The sequence below is a fragment of the Thamnophis sirtalis genome, unplaced genomic scaffold (genome assembly GCF_051295495.1).
Source record: "Thamnophis sirtalis isolate CommonGarterSnake01/CBP01778 unplaced genomic scaffold, rThaSir2_p1.2 scaffold_2, whole genome shotgun sequence".
Classification (NCBI taxonomy): domain Eukaryota; kingdom Metazoa; phylum Chordata; class Lepidosauria; order Squamata; family Natricidae; genus Thamnophis; species Thamnophis sirtalis.
The window spans coordinates 150,691,481-150,708,785 of record NW_028261382.1 but is presented as its reverse complement, the minus strand read 5'-3'; the positions used below and the strand labels follow the sequence as shown (position 1 = coordinate 150,708,785).

Here is a 17,305-nt window from a genome sequence, read left to right as displayed (position 1 = left end):
GACAGATAAAGAAAGTATGTCAACACTGGTTGTAAGGAACCTTCTCTCAACTTTCATCTCCTTGAAATCCTTATCTTCTCACCCTATTTCATTCATTTGTGGCAGTGGTCTTGAATTATGAAACCAAAGAACTTGATGCATACTTGTAACACTTTTCTGAAGTGTATCTTCATCAGAATTTCTTTCTGCAATAATCTCAGATACTATCAGATCTTTTTTTAATACTTAAGGATTCAGATCTGTGCACTTTTGTCATTCTTGTTTCAAATTATATGACTTTCAGTGAATTTGTTAACATCTGTGTCTCAGTCTTGCACCAACTGAAGAGGGGCATGGATTTTTCACAATCCATTCTCCGTTCTCAGATTTTACTAACAGCATGTTCTGTGAAAATGATCACTATACTAATGACAATCTGAAAGTCACTGCTTAGGCAAGTATGTGTGAAAATGTAGAAGTTTTCTTGCTTTACAAGAAGCTGGGTCTATGACAAAACTTTCGTATCTTATTTTTAAATGATATTAGATAAAAATACAGAAGCCATAATTTTCTTCACTGGATGCATGAGGATATAAATATTTTAATTGAGGGTGCTTCAATGTCCTTTTTAGGTCCTTCCAACTTTTAGGACCTGGCCTAGCCTCCAAATTAGAAATAAATAAGAATGTATGAATGGCTTCTATGTTAATCTTTTTTGGGGGGGAAGGAAAGCACCCAAAACAGATGTGCAGGCTAAAATGCAATGGAATACTAGAATCTAAAATGCATAGTAGAACAAGGCAACTACCATGAAGTACAAATAGAACCTAATGGGTCACAGTTACAAATACTTGCATAAAATATGTGTCTTCTAATTGTATGTTAATGTATACTCAATAAATGTCCAGGTTTTTAAAAGATTATTAGAGCAGAATAACTAGAGTAGAAAGCTGTTGGTTTAGGATCTCCTTCAGAACATAGTTAGATCATGGCTGGGAATTGCAGCCTTTTACTCATATCTTTGAAGGAAGGGTTTGGCTATCTTACAAAATACCTTTAGGTAACGAGTACAGCAGTGGTGGGTACCGGTACCGGTACGGTTGGAACGGGCCTGGCAGCATATGCATCTTAGGGCCACTGTTCCCTCTAAGGTGCGCGCCTGCGCGGCCGCGCACCTTGCAAGAAAGCCCCGCGCAGAGTTTCTATCTGCCGCGCAGAGAAACTCTGTAAAGGAAACGTTTTGCAGGCGGCCGGCTACAACTGGATCCGGCAGTGCTGTTGCCTGTTGGAGGAGGAGGAGGTGAACCAGCCTGCCACCACCGGCCACAGCCAGCCCCACCGCTCGTCCCGCCCCCTTCCCAGCCCCACAGTCCAGCGGATGCAGAAGAAGCAGCCCCGGGGCTCCGCTGCCATCCCAGGGGAGGAAAATCGTGTTGGACCAGCAGTGGCTGCAACAGTGAGGAGTTAGGAAGTGGGGGATGCAAATGCCCAGCTGTCCGCAAGGCATAGAAATCCTCCCATTCCCCACAATCCTGTCAGAGCTGAAGAAGTTCTGTGCAAACCCCCCCCTTTGTTCCCATCTTGCCTGAGCTCAAAACCGCAGCCTTTAAAGGAGGCTCAGCGTAACGCGGAGGAAGGAAGACGTTTCCTTCTGGGGAAAGAGCTGGAGGCCGGGAGAAAGATCCAAACGCGGACCCTGGCTATCTCCCACCACCACCTCCTCGCTTCCAGGAACTCCCCGCAACCCCCCGCCCCACAAGAGAGACATCAGCGCCGCCCCGAGGGACACGCAGCGGCATCGTCTCCCCCCCCGCCCGAATAGGGACTCCCAAGTTTTCTAACATTATCTGTTTCTTCTGTTTTTCAATGCAATCAGAGACAAAAATGTTATGTCTGAAATTAAAACACAAGAAGATTGGTATAACTTCAGAATATAGGAGAAATAAAAGCTTATTTACTAGATATTCAGGAATAAAACCAACGTTATGAATAGCTTTCACACAGGATACAATATTTCAGAATGCAGAAATGAAGAAGCTGGAGACTTGCTTTGCAACATATTTTACGCACCAATTAGGAAATTTTAATTTTAAAAAACTTAAGAGAAAAAAATACCCCTCACAATAACCCATATTCTTAGAGACTTTCATTTTGGATCTACAATACATGAGGGTGCCTTAGCACCTTGGAGCCATACAGTGGTAGGAAGGGACTGTGATAATAGTTGAATTCTATTTTAATCCACTCACACTTTATAATTCTATGCCTAATGTTAATCTTTATTTATTCTCAATAACACATTAAAACCTTTAAAATGCTTTTGTATGAAATCATGCTAGAAAGAATCATGTGTCTCTAACAATTTTATTGAAATTATAAAACAGGCAGTGACATTTTAATAATTTGAGACACAGTTTACAGAAAGCAAAATTGATTGGGGTTATTATAATTCCCCATTTGTTACCAGAGTTTACTTCTGACAAAAAACAGGAGGAAGCCCTAGGAAGGGCTATTTTACACATTCCTTGAGGGGCTTAATAGTTAAGGCGCTGGACTAGGATTTAAGAGACCTGGTTCAAAACTACCCTCAAGACACAGCCACTTTTTTTCGCAGGAAGGGGGAGTTGAGCTGGTGCTCTGCAGATTTTGATTTAGAAAAAGAAAATAAAGGCTTCTTGGTCCACATGGACCGGAAAGTCAAAATCCAGAAAATTAACCTTGTTTAGGAAAGTTTTGCACTGATGGAAAAATAGTGTTTTCCAGTGAAAGTTTTTTCCCTACTTTTCCTTGTTTGCTTTTTTGGCCTTCTCTTCTCTCCTCTCCTCTTTTCTTTCTTCCTTTTTTCTTTCCTTCCTTCCTTCTTTCTTCCTTTCCTCTTTCTCTCTCTTTCTTTTTTCTGCCTCTTTTTCTTATCCTCCCACCCTCTGCTCCCCTTTCTTTTTCTCTTTCTCCTCTTTCCTTTTTTGTCTCTCCCTCTCCCTCTGTCTCTCTCTCCCTCTCCCTTCTTTCCTTCCTCCCTCCCTTCCTCTCCCCTCTTTGTTTGCTTCTTTAAGTGCTCCAATTGCTAATCTATATCAGTTGGTAATTTATTCATAACTTGCTAATATCACTGCAGACTATTGGATAGTAAGGGGGAAAGTATAGTCCTCAACTTACAACAGTTCACTTAATGACTAAAGCTACATCAGCACTGAAAAAAGTGAATTACAGTTGTTCTTCACACATGATCATTGCAGCATCCCCATGGTCATATGATCAAAATTTGGATCTTTGACAACTGCCTCATATTTATGACGGTTGCAGTGCCCTGGGGTCACCTTTTGCAACCATCTGCCAAGGAAAGTCAGTAGGAAAGTCAGACTGACTTAACAACCAGGTTACTGATTTAACCGCAGTGATTCACTTAACTGTAGCAAGAAAGGTTGTAAAATGGGGCAAAACTCACTTAACAAATGTCTCCCTTAGCAATAGAAACTTTGGGCTCAATGATGGTCGTAGATTGAGGACTACCTGTATAGGGAGATTTCGTTACTTAATGGATATTTACATGGTAGAATTGAGTTTCAAATAACACTAAGTTCGTTGTCTTGGGTGACATCTATGGAAAAAATCCAGGTGCTCAGGTATGAAAATGTGCTGCTCAAACACTATACTTTTCCGCTCACACGGGAAAAAAATTAGAGGGAACATTGCTTAGCGCATATGCGACGCTCCAGCTGCTCCGCAGAGCATTGCACAGGTGCCTGTATGTGCCATGTGCGTGTGCTGAAGCGCAAAAGCCTTTAAACACAGGTAAGGAGGGAGGACGGGTGGGCCCTCTGGAGCACCGTACCGGAACGGTATCTGCAACCCATCACTGGAGTACAGTTTATATTTATTTATCAAATGTATGTCTACCTATCTCATGGAAAGTGACTCTGGGTGGTGTACAGCAACGTATTAGATATTAAACTGACAAGAACAGATACTACCCTTGATCTTAGCCAAAAGACCAAGAAGATATTATTATTGATTAACACTTTATGTTGGCCATACAGCAATACACAAAACTAATATAAGATAATAGTATAACAAGTAGAATAAAATCCTGTTTGTTAAGGGGAAATATATAATTTTTTAACAACCTCTTGGCTTCAGTCCAACCACTGGCTATATCTAAAACATAACTACTCCAGATTATGACAACCTCATTTCTAGATTTTCATATTGTAGTTCAAACTGGTTGGCTAATTTGGAATGTTGTTTGAACACAATCCCAATCAAATGGCCAACATTGACAAATTTTAAGAAAACCAAATTTTGAAGATGGAAGAAATAGTCTATTTTGCACAAGCAGGTGTCTCAAATATGCTATGGTATTGCATATGTAAACATGGCAATATCCATCCCATATCCCTAAAGAGAAATAGCAGTCTCTCTTTATCCAAGTAAAAGGTCCAAGCAGAGCTCTAAAATATTAACATTAATTAATATACAATGAAATTCAATTTTATACATCTCAACTCTTAGCTCTAAGCAAAACTCTTGTCAGGCCTGGAAGCCATCTTTTGCATTGGGCCTTCAGGCCTGCCACATTTAATGCTGTGGTAAAATGAGAGGGGGGATTATATGAAGTATGGGAGATATATAGTCAAAATAACATTCCTTTCTCAGAGAGTTAAGGACATTTTTCCCTGAACCTGGAGTGATGTGACTGGGAGGCACCTCCAGTTGTGATGGTGCCTGATTGGACCCTGTGACGGACATGTGGGTGCTGGACAGGGACTTGAACTTTCATTTGGGTGGGGAAAGCCTGGAAGCTTTCAGATTCGGGTTTTCCCAGATGCACCAATATGGCATCGCTAATAAAATGGAACTTTGAGGAAACTCAAGCCTCTGAGTTTTGTTTTGTTAGGGGTGTTACTTGGAACCCTGACAACCCTATTTAAAAGGCATAAAAAGGTGCCAATATCTTAGTGTAAACAAACAAAATCTAAAGTTTAACATGACAAACCCAGACTATTTCTCCTTTAAAAAGCCAAAGTCCAATACACAATATTTCTCCTGTTTCAAATGCCAACTATTCCAGAGAGAATTACCCCAAATAGCAGTTCTAATTATAATTTCATAGAATATTAAATATTTTAAAACAGTCCATACGTTTAGCACTCAATAATCAAATAGTGAGAAATCAATCTATTTGAGCTTGAATTGCTCAAACAGACTGTGAAGGAGAAAATGTAGTTTTCTGACTAAGTGAGATCAACTCAGCAGATTTGGAGATGAAGGGGAATTTATTATATGTCAGTATTTACCCACAGTGTTATCTTATTTAAAGGGCCATAGACATTTGCAGGAGCTAATGGACTTGTTTATAATACAATTTTTCATATATTACTAATTTTGTAGTAATTGGATCATCTTTTGAGATTAATAATAAACATAATTATACAATTGGCAATATGATTCTTGTTTTCATCACACACACACACACACACACATACACACACACACACACCATAAGCATCAATCTTTTTCAGAAGTTTGCCAGCTCTGAATGGTAGTTGTAGAAATCGTTACCTGAACTTTCAAGGACAGGTTTTTGGATTGCTTTATGGTTTAATTTGTTTCTCTTTGAATCTTCCTTGTCCTGGCAAGTGCCAGGAAAGATATTGCTCAGTTATGAGCAAGAGTTATTTGTATGGTTGTCAGTTCAAAGGAATCACTTGCTGGTTTAGCTTTTGATATCTCAGTCTCCAAGGCTAGAAGCTGGTCTTCCTGAAAAACAAGTTGGAAAGGGGAAGGGAGGGGGTTTGAGATGGGTGGTCCAGCCAACCAAATGTCCATCCTCTCTGATTTCCTTCTTTCCCTTCCTTTTCTTCAACTTTAAAGAAGCATCCATATTTTGGGACCCTTTGGCTGATTCCCATTGTTTTGTTTTGTTTTTCTCCTCTGGTAAAGCTTTGTTTCCCATCACCAGGGGGCTTTCAGATGGACAGCTCCTCAAATATTGATCCAAATGCAGTACTTGTTTTTTCCCCCTCCTCTAAGCTTTTCTGTAAAAAAACTAATTAGGAGCCCATCAAATCAAACTCTCTCGCAACATTTCTGTCAAGCCAATGTTTTGTTTAAATTCAAAATGTCTGTCCCACCTTTATTATAAAGGTAAAGGTTCCCCTCACACATATGTTCTAGTTGTTCCAGACTCTAGGGGGCGGTGCTCATCTCCATTACAAAGCCAAAGAGCCAGCACTGTCTGAAGACATCTCTGTGGTCATGTGGCCCAAAGTGCATGGAACGCTGTTACCTTCCCACCAAATGTGGTGTCTATTTTTCTACTTGCACTTTTACATGCTTTTGAACTGCTAGGTTGGCAGAAGCTGGGACAAGAAATGGGAGCACACTCCGTTAAGTGGCGCTAGGGATTCAAACCTCCAAACTGCCGACCTTTCTGATTGACAAGCTCAGTGTCTTAGCCACTGAGCCACCACATCCTTACCTTTGTAATACGTATGCTTAATATAGATTGCAACCTTAACCATATCCACTAGGAAGAAGCCTCACCATTCATGCCAAGACAAGGTTGATTTTTAACAGAATATGGTGGCCATGCCAGGCAAGTGATTTGAATTGCTTTTTACCAGTCTTTATACCTCAAATATCCAAATAATTCAGCCAGCTGAATAGCACTTATGCACCTTAATACTTTGGTTACTAGTGCAACAACATGTAGCAGTTTAATGTGTTCCTGCTTATTCAGGCTTTTTTAGGACCAGCTATTCCATTGGATTCTTACTTCTGAGCTCTTTGGAAAGTGGTAAGATTTCCTCAACTGTACAGTTCTTTAAAAAAAAAATGAGATTCGGTGCAGGGGACTTTTCCAAGGTTTAGTGTCCAAATAAGCTAGGTGATACCTTCCTGATCTACTATACTGCTTTGTCCATATAAGCATCTGAAATAGTTTAAAAAATATTTGGTGATCTAATGATAAACCTCAACTCAGTAATGTCATGCCTATGTGGCTGTGTCCTGACAGAAAAACATGTTGACTTCTTGCCGGTAAGAGGAAGGACGGCCGCTAGAAAGAGGGCCCCATCCACCTCCCCAACATCGCGAATGAGAAATTCGGAGCAGGGAAGGGAGCAGCAGCTTAATCCGCAAAACAACCGCGCACCCCGGACGGCGCTCGCTCCCCCCTCCCCTTTCAGAGTAAGAGGGAGGCATCGTCCGGAGTCCCCACCCCTCAGCTCCGCTGCCCCTCCTCTCTGTCCTCAGCCAAGCCAGAGCGCTTGCGAGAGAGCGGGGGGAGGGAGAAAGCGGGCAGCGAGCGCCTTCGGGAGACTTTTGCGGAGCAGCCGTGCGGCGGAGGAGGCTGCGGGTGGGAGCTGGCTGCAGGAAGAGGCGACGTGGGATCCGGCGTTCTCCTTGCTTCCCGAACTCCTTCCTACTTCGCACGGTAAGAAGCAGCGCCCGGAGCTTCAGCTGTGGCGGGGCCTTCTTTCCTCTTGCTCGACTCTGATGCGGGAGAGCTGAAAAATACCCCTCCAAGTGCTAATAAAAATAGCTGAAGCGGGGAAGGGAGAGGAGCTGGGGGGATTTGGGCGTGGGGGGAGGCGGCGGCTGGCTCTCACTCCTATCGGGGACGCAGGCCGAGTAGTCGCGGAACGGGGCTTGTGCTGTCCTTGGAACGGCTCTGAAATCAAGGATTCTCCCCATTCCCAGCAAACGAGTTGCCGGTCCGTCCGAAAGCCTTCTTTTCTCTGGCGGAGAGAGGGGCGGGTGTTGCTTTCGCCTCTGGGGACTCGGGGTCGTCTTTGACCCAGTTGGAAAGAACGGAGGTTACAAAAAAAAAGGGGGGGGGAAGGAAGGCTGCGGAGGTTGGAAGGGTTAGAGAGGCACCCAAGCAAAGATCTTGGCCTGCTTTAGCCTGCTGGATCCTTCCCTTGCATGTCGAGTGTCAGATTCGCTGCGAGACGGCGGCTCTTTAGCCTGAAACCTTCGCTCCCGTCCCCCCCCCCCGGGAATAATGATAATTTTTTAAAAAAAGGCTTTGCCGGCCATCTGCCAAGATGAGGCTTGGCCGAGAGGGCTGCCCCTGGCCATTCAGCTTGTCAGTGCAGCCCGAGGAGGCGGGGGCAGTCGATCGATCCTCAACCCTGGCTACCTTTGGGGAAGAAGCGAGTGGAAAGCTGTGGCCCAAGGACGGCTTTCATGGGTGTCTTCCTTCAAAGTCGACTCTTTTTCGTGGGTCTGTTTTGCTTGGACACCTTGGTTCCTTTTGCAGAGATGCTGCTGTGGTGACAGTTGACAGCCTCTTCTCACCCAAGCGGTATAAACCGGAGGAGAAATAAAATGTGAAATCGCGCGGAGTCGGGCGGTAGAATTCCTCCCGCTTCGCAGCCTTTGCTGAAAAAGTGCTTAGGAGTTGTTAGTTTCTTCACCTATTTATCATTTATTCAAACTGTGTGAGAAAATAAAATAACACTGTGAATTGCTGAGGTTTGTAGAAGTTGTAAAATCCAAATTATGGATAGTCAAATTGATTGGGGGGGGGGGCTGGTTCAGTGCATTTTCCTAATTATCCAAGTCTATTCTTGCAGATTCCTTGCCACAAAGTATTGTGTATGTTTGTACCATGCTTCTACCCATCCTGAATTGGATTACAGTTTATTGTGTTTTCATGGGGTACTTGAACCTTAAATTAATTGCACAGCAAAACACACTAGGTCAAGATGACTGTGTTTCAATGAGTTATGCCTTAGTGAAATTTAAGAAGATAATTCTGGTATATTTTTTTAAATATTGACCCATATTTTAATACCCCATTTTCTGCAATCCTACAAAAGTTGGTGACACAGCAGATAGGATCATTTATTCATTTCAAATAAGGCATTTAAAGCTGAATCTGTTTAAACAATCCTATGCTTAGTGAGAGTATGACTTGCTTCAGTCTCACCTAGAGGAAGGCTGGGCAGGGGTAAGTCAGATAATATAGTAAATCAAAATGTGAATGTAGCCATTTCTGATTTATTTAGTAAATAATAAAGAAACAATGGCTTAATGCAGTGTGATTGTTGCTTGAGAATCACAACACAGTCCTACACATATTTACTTGTACACTGTGTTTAGTCATGATTCTGAGAATATGTAGTAGTCTAAAGCAGGTGTTACACAATGCATTATACTATAGTCAAGCAAATCACATTTTAGCCTTGTGTACTGAATGAATCCACAGGCCTGTGAAAGGGAGCAAATGATGAGGGTATTATCATGCTGTTGTAAGACAAGCTCTACCCCTTTTGTACATCTATTGTGATTCCACACATACAGAAGGGATGAAGGGCAACACTGCTGTTTAATTGTGACAAAACCCTCCAATCTTGTAGATGTTTCTTATCCAGCCTATGTGATAAGCATATCATTAAAATGTATGCGCAGAAAAATAGATACTCTGAGTAATAATTGAATAAATCATGGTAAATTAATTCTGAGTAACGATTTTGTTCAAGTTCAGCTTTAGTCTGAAGCACTTTCATTTAAAATCCTACAGTGTAGGATAAAAACCAGACAGTGGCTGGGTTTTTTTTTTAATAAAATAAAACTTTTATAAAATAACTGGTTGTTGGTACAGCTGTTCAATTTACACACATGAGAAACCAATTTACAACACAAAGTGATGTGACAGTAAATCCTATGGAACACAAAGATACTTTTTTTCAATCTGGCACTTAGCTGTGTTGTAAGTGCCTCTTATGAAGGCACAAGAAGTTCAGTGATGTTTACTTTCAGTTAAATAGGCTGAAAATTACAGACCCGCTGAATATTTATTGCCATTAATTAGTGTTTGTATGCACTATTCTTTTTAAGATTTCTTATTTGCTGTTCTTTTATATTGCTACCTGGCAATTTCTGTTTTTCACTTTTTTCATATTTCTCTTTGATGGGGAGGAAACATACTATTCATTCTAAATATTAACAATGAATTTAGGGATAAAAAAGAAAGAAAGTTAACAGTGCTAAGAAATGCCAGATCAATGCATGGTCACCAGGTTCTGAGCCTATATTAAGGTTCTCACTTGATTTCTATGAATGGTGAATAGCCTAGATAAAAACCAGGTGGGTAACTTTGGACCAGTCACACACTCTCACATCAGAGATGTTGTGGGGAAATTTAGAGAAAGAAGGAACATTAGGCTTGTTTGCTGCCTTGAGTCATATATGAAAATAATAACAAGGGATTAAAAACAAACCAGATCATGTGAAAAATAATGTTAAGCCCCATCCCCTCAGGGTTCTCAATGAAATGCAAGCAAAGACTTAAACATTAATCTTACCAAAATTAATTTCAGTAAACTCTCTAACTCATTTCATTTTGAATAAATTGGATCTCAGCCTTCATTATCTGGAAAAGATAACTAGGCTTTGTACAGGTAGTCCTCAACGTAGGACGACAATTGAGCCCAAAATCTATATTAAGTAAAAAAATTGTTAAGTGAGTTTTTCCCCATTTTACAATCTTTCTTGCCACATTTGTTAAGTGAATCACTGCAGTTGTTAAATTAGTAACATGGTGGTTAAGTGAATTTAGTTTCCCCTTTGACTTTGCCTGACAGAAAGTTACAAAAGGGGATCACGTGACTCCGGAACATTGCAACTGTCATAAATACGAGTCAGTTATCAAGTGTCTGAATGTAAATCACATGACCATGGGGATACTGCGATGGTCATAAACGTGAAAAATGGTCATAAGTCACTTTCTTCAGTGATGTTGTAAGTTTGAATAGTCACTAAGTGAATTGTTGTAAGTCAAATACTACCTATAGTCTGTCCACATATCTCTCCATTTCTGGCTATCCAAATTGCTATTTTGAAGATTCATACACAGTGCTTATAGAAGGCTGGACCTCCATCAGCGTGGCACGACAAAACCGCGCTTGTCAAAATAGCGGTGATAAAATCGTGTCGCTAAAGCCGCGACATCATCACCGTGCATCATCACCGCTGCGACAACAGCGTGGCAACAGAAGGGCGCTTTAAAATGGCGCCGCGGCAGAAAGCCGATTTCAATTAAGGTAAGGGTTAGGATTAGGTTTAGGGGTTTGTTTTAGGGTTAGGTTTAGGGTTAGGTTTAGGGTTAGCGTTAGGGTTAGGGTTAGGGTTAGGTTTAGGGTACTGAGTGCTTGGGAATGCGCGGATTTGCCCTCCGCGATTATGTCATCGTGGTAGGGTCGCATTTTCCTTAGCGCTTCGAACGGCGCGAATTAGTCTTCGCGCTTATGTCTCCGCAGATAAGGGCTTCGCGGATTTGTGGTGGAACCCTCCATCAGAGCTAGTAGAAGTGGTAATGGTAATAGATTTAAAATGAATTTCTTCACCAGCTCCTTAAGATCTACCTGGCTGACTCAGGCTTTTTGGCCACCACTTTGGTTATCAAGTGACAAGAAGGATTAGCAAAGAACAGTCTATTTTTGCACGCACCGAACCGGCAGTAATGCCAGCAGCAACCCACCCCTGCCAGGCAATCAATATGATCATTGTTAGACCTTTTTTTTTTCTTACTGGTAAGAGCTATATTACTTTCCTAGTGCTCCAGGGACTTTGGGGCAATTAGTGAATAAGGAAAATAGCTGGAATGCAGTTAGAGAAAAAATTAACAATTCTAAAAAACTCTAGCTGGAACCAATTGGGAAGCTTACGTGACAATGGACAGAATGGTAAAGTTGTGGTTCTTGGCAATGGGTGTGTTTGCGTTTAGTGGAATTTGTACTAAATAATAAGGATCCTTTTTTATTTTGACCTTCAGGCAGATTCAGTTATCCTTGGAAACAAATTGTAATAGCCTTGCAAGGCATGTTGCAGATAAAATTACCTTTGTTTGCCCTTGTATATTTGCAGTATGCTGCTAGAGTTTGGTTGGTCAATAGTTTGGAGCAAGAATTTCAGTAACTGAAGCTGAACATGTGCTGGTTGGAAATAACTGGCTGGATCTTGACAGTAAGGAATTCCTTTTCAAGATAGGGAACTGCCTTGAGGAAGGAAACATCTCCTAAATCTGATGTTAACATGAACCGTTAAGATCTTGAGCTGATTTTTTAGGTCTCAATTCCTTGTGAGGTTACTGCTATGACTATATTTTTTAATAGGGTAATTTTCAGGGTATTTTTAACTCACTGGATTTTTATCTTTTGCTTTTTATTCACCAATTTATTTCACTAGTGCATGCTTTTTTAAAATTTATTTGGGGCTTAACAGAAAGTGAAGGTATTCTTAGTTGTTACTTAGAATTTATTCCATTGAATTCATCTGTCACTGAAATGCAATTTATTTCATATATATTTGCATGCGTGTATATATATATATACTGTATAAGTGCCATTTATATGGCTGCCCAATTGTCGTATCCATCTGATTGGATATTTAAAAAAAGCAATAGAGAAAAAACCCCAAAATCGTATAGTAGCAAAAACAGGTTTTGTTTTTATGTTAACTGTTAATAGGTGATTTATTAAATGTCTGATAGACACTTATCCTGACTGATATGTGGAAGGAAAGTCTTTGCTGTCTACTGCTACAAGGTCAAAGTTAACTGTATACTCAGGGCAGGAGTGAGATAGAAAACCTTTCAGAAAATAGATACCACCATGGAAAAAGCATATCTCTTAGCTTCCCATTAGATTACATTGTTTCATGGAAGAGACCAAGCATGCCCTCTCAGTTGGAACATATGAGATGGGCAGATGTCATTGGAAAAAGATGGTCTCACAAACAACCTGGTTGTGTTCCATGTAAGCTTTACAGCACATTTAATTCACCTAGAAGCAAATAGGAAGACAGTACAACTCACAAAGTATTGTTGTCACATAGGCATATTAAGGAGTGGCCATATTTCCTTGCAATGCTATGTTTTGGACCAAGCGTAGCTTCTGGATGATCTTCAAGGACAGCCTACATGTAGCAACCATTTCAGTAGGGATGACTAAAATGTAAATGACCATCAGAGATCTTATACTTGACCTAATATATAAATGTATAGATAATAACACGATATTGGATTTGAAAAGTAGGAAAACAGTTCACATGTTTGGTGATGCCTTATTTCATTACTGTTTGGAAGATCGAACCTTAGAAATACTGGATACCTTTTCCTTGTCTCCTGGGTTCCACCTTCATGAATATTACACAGGGATACTTCCTGTCTCTCTTTGTGCTCAGAATTTACATTGGGACCATTGGGAGAACAGATTAAATTCCATGAGTTGCAGCATCATTTGTTCAGTGGTGATACTGATCACTGTTTCTGTGGGTTCAGATTTGAATGGGTCTGTGTGTCTCCTAGTGTGGTCCTGATATTTTTATCAGAAAGATTATGAGTCTCTTGAAGCTTAATCCTGATAGAACTGAAGTACGGGTGTTAAGCAGAGGGGAACATCTAAGAGAACTGATACAGTGGCATATCATTCTTGGAAATCCATCATAACATTGTAGAGGCTCGTTATCACAACAGATTATTCTGTTACCATGACACCTCATTTGTATATTGTGGTCTGGAAATGCTTCTGTCACCTAAGGCTGTTTAATCACAGATACCTTTTTCTCTCAACAGTTGACTGGGCAGTGACAGTGCACATTTGGTAGTCTCCAGGGGTGGGTTTCTCGCCCCGTTCCAACCGGTTCAGTTGGAACGGGGCCGGCGGCGTCCTCGTGCACGCGCGCAGTGCACGCATGTGTACTAGCATCTGCGCGATGCTCCAGCTGCTCCTGGAGGATCACGCAGGCGCTGTATGCGTCCTGCGCATGCGTGGAAGCACAGAACTCGTCAAAACCGGGTAAGGAGCGCGGGGGGCGGGCGGGCCCTTCGCCGTTCCCGGAAGTTACTTACTTCCGGGTTCGCCGACCAACCGGTTCACAGGGACCGCCGCGAACCGGTTGAAACCCACCCCTGGTAGTCTCTGTATTGAAACTGATTCTCTGGTGAATCTGTTATGAAGTGAATTCAGGAACTGCAGGCTGCACAAAATACAAATGGTCCTTGACTTACGAACACAATTCAGCCCCACATTTTTGTTGCTAAGTGAGAGTTGTTAAGTGAGTTTTGCTCCATTTTACGAACTTTCTTGCCACAGTTATTAAGTGAATCACTGCGCTTAGTGATTAGTGATATGGTTGTTAAGTGAATCTGGCTTCCCCACTGACTTTGTTTGTTAGACGGTCACAGAAGGGGATCACATGACCATGGAACACTGCAACCGTCATATATATGAGTCAGTTTTGCCAAGTGTCTGAATTTTGAGTGCATGTCCGTGGGGATGCTGTGACAGTTGTAAGTATGAAAAATGGTCATGTTACTTTTTTCAGTGCCACTGTAACTTCAAACAAGCACTAAATGAACAGCTATACGTCAAGAACTACCTGTACAATCAAATTTAAGTTCTCTCACTCTCATGGTTCTAGAGCTTTGTGCAGTGCTTCTGATTTCAGAAGTTGAAGGTTCCACTAACTTTATATGGATCTCTCAGTCTATTGAGTCCTGCATTCTTATTTTATCCCTGCCTAGTTCCCCAGGAAAATTCAATTATAGTTTCTGTGCTTAGATACCTTCATGCCACCAGTTGGACTGTACAGAAGCTAGGCCCCTTTCTTCCTTTTCATTTGAAATTTTTCATAGTTCAGGTTAAACTTGTGATAATAGAAGTCATGAAACAAAATGCTTCTGGATGGGAGCTAGGCGGCTTATATTTCAATTATTAATCAGTTGTTCAATTCAGAATCAAAAGTGCTTGGTATTCTTTTTCAGGTAAATTCAATAACTAGATTAAAATGGACATTAATGTATGCCCTGAGTTGATTATGTTTATCAGAGTAAATCAATTTAATTTTTTGAAATCACTTAATCCTAGATACTGCTAAATAATAGATCAAATATTGTTAAAGAGGAATACAATGCCACTGAATTGATTTATAGCAATGGTTGGTAAAGCTGGATAATTTCGCTTTCATAGCCTAAAGCTATTGGATGCAGCCTTTTTCTACTAGTGTACCTGTTTGTTTTAGAGCTCTCCTGCTTGCTAGAATGAAGGGTTGTGATCTTACCAAGTACCTTTTTGAATTTATATAACATGCTATTAAGTTGGAATTAAAGTACAGCTGAAAGGTATCTTCTATTCCTGAGGTATCTATCTATTCCTGAGTTAAGGCCTTATGATAATTTCTAATACATTACAATAGCACTTAAACTTATATACCACTTTATAGTGCTTTACAGCTCTTTCTAAGTGATTTACAGAGTTAGCAATAATGATTTGCTGAGGGAAGAACTAAAACCTTTATTTATTCCCCTCCCGAATGATGAATGTATGTTGTTTACCATTTTAGTATTTGTCTCTATTTTGTTGTCTGTATCCTCCCCCCTCCCTAGTTTATGTGAGCCGCCCTGAGTCCCCTCAGGGAAAAGGGCGGCCTACAAATTCCAATAAACTAAACTATTTATACTCATGGTTTGTTTGCAATTATTTTGCTATCTCTCACTTCTTTAAGTATCTGGACCAGTGGTGGGAATTCATTTTATTTTTTTTTACTATTGGTTCTGTGGGCATGGCTTTGTGGACGTGGTATGGCTTTGTGCGTGTGGCAGGGGAAGGATACTGCAAAATCCCCATTCCCTCCCCACTCCTGGAGGTTGGTTACTACAAAATCCGCATTCCTTCCCCACCCCACTAACCTGCTTTCCAGCTCTGTTCTCCTGTTCAGGGCAACAAAAGAAGATCAGCTGGGAGGCAGTGGGGGCGGGGCCAGCCTATTTGCCAGTTCTCCAAACTACTCCAAATTTCTGCTACTGGTTCTACAGAACCTGTCAGAACTGGCTGAATACCCACTCTGATCTAACCCCTTTTGGGACTGCCTTTTCTTATTAGCTACTCTTATCACAGTATCTTACTTTTCATTGCTCCAAATTGATTTTAAAGTCCAAGATACATGTTTGACTATGCTCAGTTTTGGAACTCCAGCATATTTGCTCCAGGTTATTACAGCATCAACTTTCTTAACTAATTTTTTCCTGTAAATTAATGCAGTCAGTGGTAGTGCATGAATTTAGTCTTTATTTGAATATGGCCCTCAGTGAACGTTCCACAGAAGACCACATAGATTTTATTCCAGAGAAAGGTACAATTAAATTCACCTAAATTCAAAGTTAGTTTTACTAAATTTTTGTGCCTAAATTGTTTTAATATAGTTGCAAATTTCCAGAATTTGTTCTTTGTGTGCCTTTCTTGTGGTATGGGCATTTTTGAACTTTTGTTTCTAAATATACAGTATATATCTATTTTCAAACAAAGTTTCAAACAATATTTCATAGGCTTCCCCTAATATATGTAATGCTGTACATTGTAAGTTACAAATTCTTTTATAAATTAAGAAATAACTTAATATTTTATTTTGTACCAAGTTTGGGAAGTTTGAATTGAATAATTCCCATTACAGTGAAATCTAATAATTCCCTCTCTGTCCCTAAGTGTGTGGATATGAATATAACCTTTATATTTCCTCTTTTTGGAAAGAAAGCTTGGCAAATTTTTAAATGAGCAGAGCTGTGAGAAACAATTAACTTAGATTTGATGTGTTTCAGGAGAGATCTTCAAGTTCTTTTCACAGTAGTTCCATGATTATTAAAATTGGTGTATTGGGGATTGGCTGGATTCATACATTATGCTGAGCCATAATGTGTTTGTTTGTTTTGGGTTCATAATGCCAAAAGTCAATAAACTGTAATTAAAACATGCCTGGTTTAGCGTTAGTCATGAACCAGAGATGTGTGAAAGCCCTTAGTAACTGATTCCTAAAATGTGATTACTCAGAAATTCTTTAGTAAATGTATTCAAGGCTGAAGCTTAAAACTCTTATCTCTCCCAAATTCTGTTTTTTTAATCTTTACTGATACTGATAGATTGTAAATATTTGTACAAATCTTTGTTTTTTGTAAAAAGCATTATTAGACCATAATTCAATGGGTTTCTAACTTAAGATTGAGTTGGAGGGCTTGATGAGAATTCATTCATTAGCTCAAGGGCTATGGGTCTGAAGCTCTTTCATTCACTGATGTATGTCTCTAGTGAGTAAAAATGGGCGGGGGGGGGGAATAGAAAATGCCACACAGTATATGCTGTTACACATACATTTATTAAATAAAAAGAGCTGTATTGCTTTAAAGACTGGGGGAGGGGCATTTCACTGTGGCTACAATTTTCATTAATTAGTACATGAGAAGTTGAATTACAACTACGTACATGTAGTTCTTTTTAAGCCCCACCTGTCTGGCAAGGCTTCTGTGGATGGAAGGTGAGAGACAAAG

General features: G+C 40.4%; 1 protein-coding gene and 1 pseudogene across 5 annotated transcripts in view; one reads left to right on the top strand and one right to left on the bottom strand.

The window, feature by feature from the left end:
- Positions 1-3,885: 3,885 nt before the first annotated feature.
- LOC148049230 (U2 spliceosomal RNA) lies at positions 3,886-3,982 on the bottom strand (annotated as a pseudogene).
- A 3,287-nt stretch (positions 3,983-7,269) lies between these two features.
- Positions 7,270-17,305, top strand: part of GREB1L (GREB1 like retinoic acid receptor coactivator) — a 178,854-nt gene continuing 168,818 nt past the window's right edge. For all 5 annotated transcript variants that reach the window (XM_087707196.1, XM_087707194.1, XM_087707195.1 and 2 more), the window contains exon 1: positions 7,270-7,414. The gene's annotated coding sequence lies outside the window, so the exon portion shown is untranslated. The remainder of the gene's footprint in view (positions 7,415-17,305) is intronic.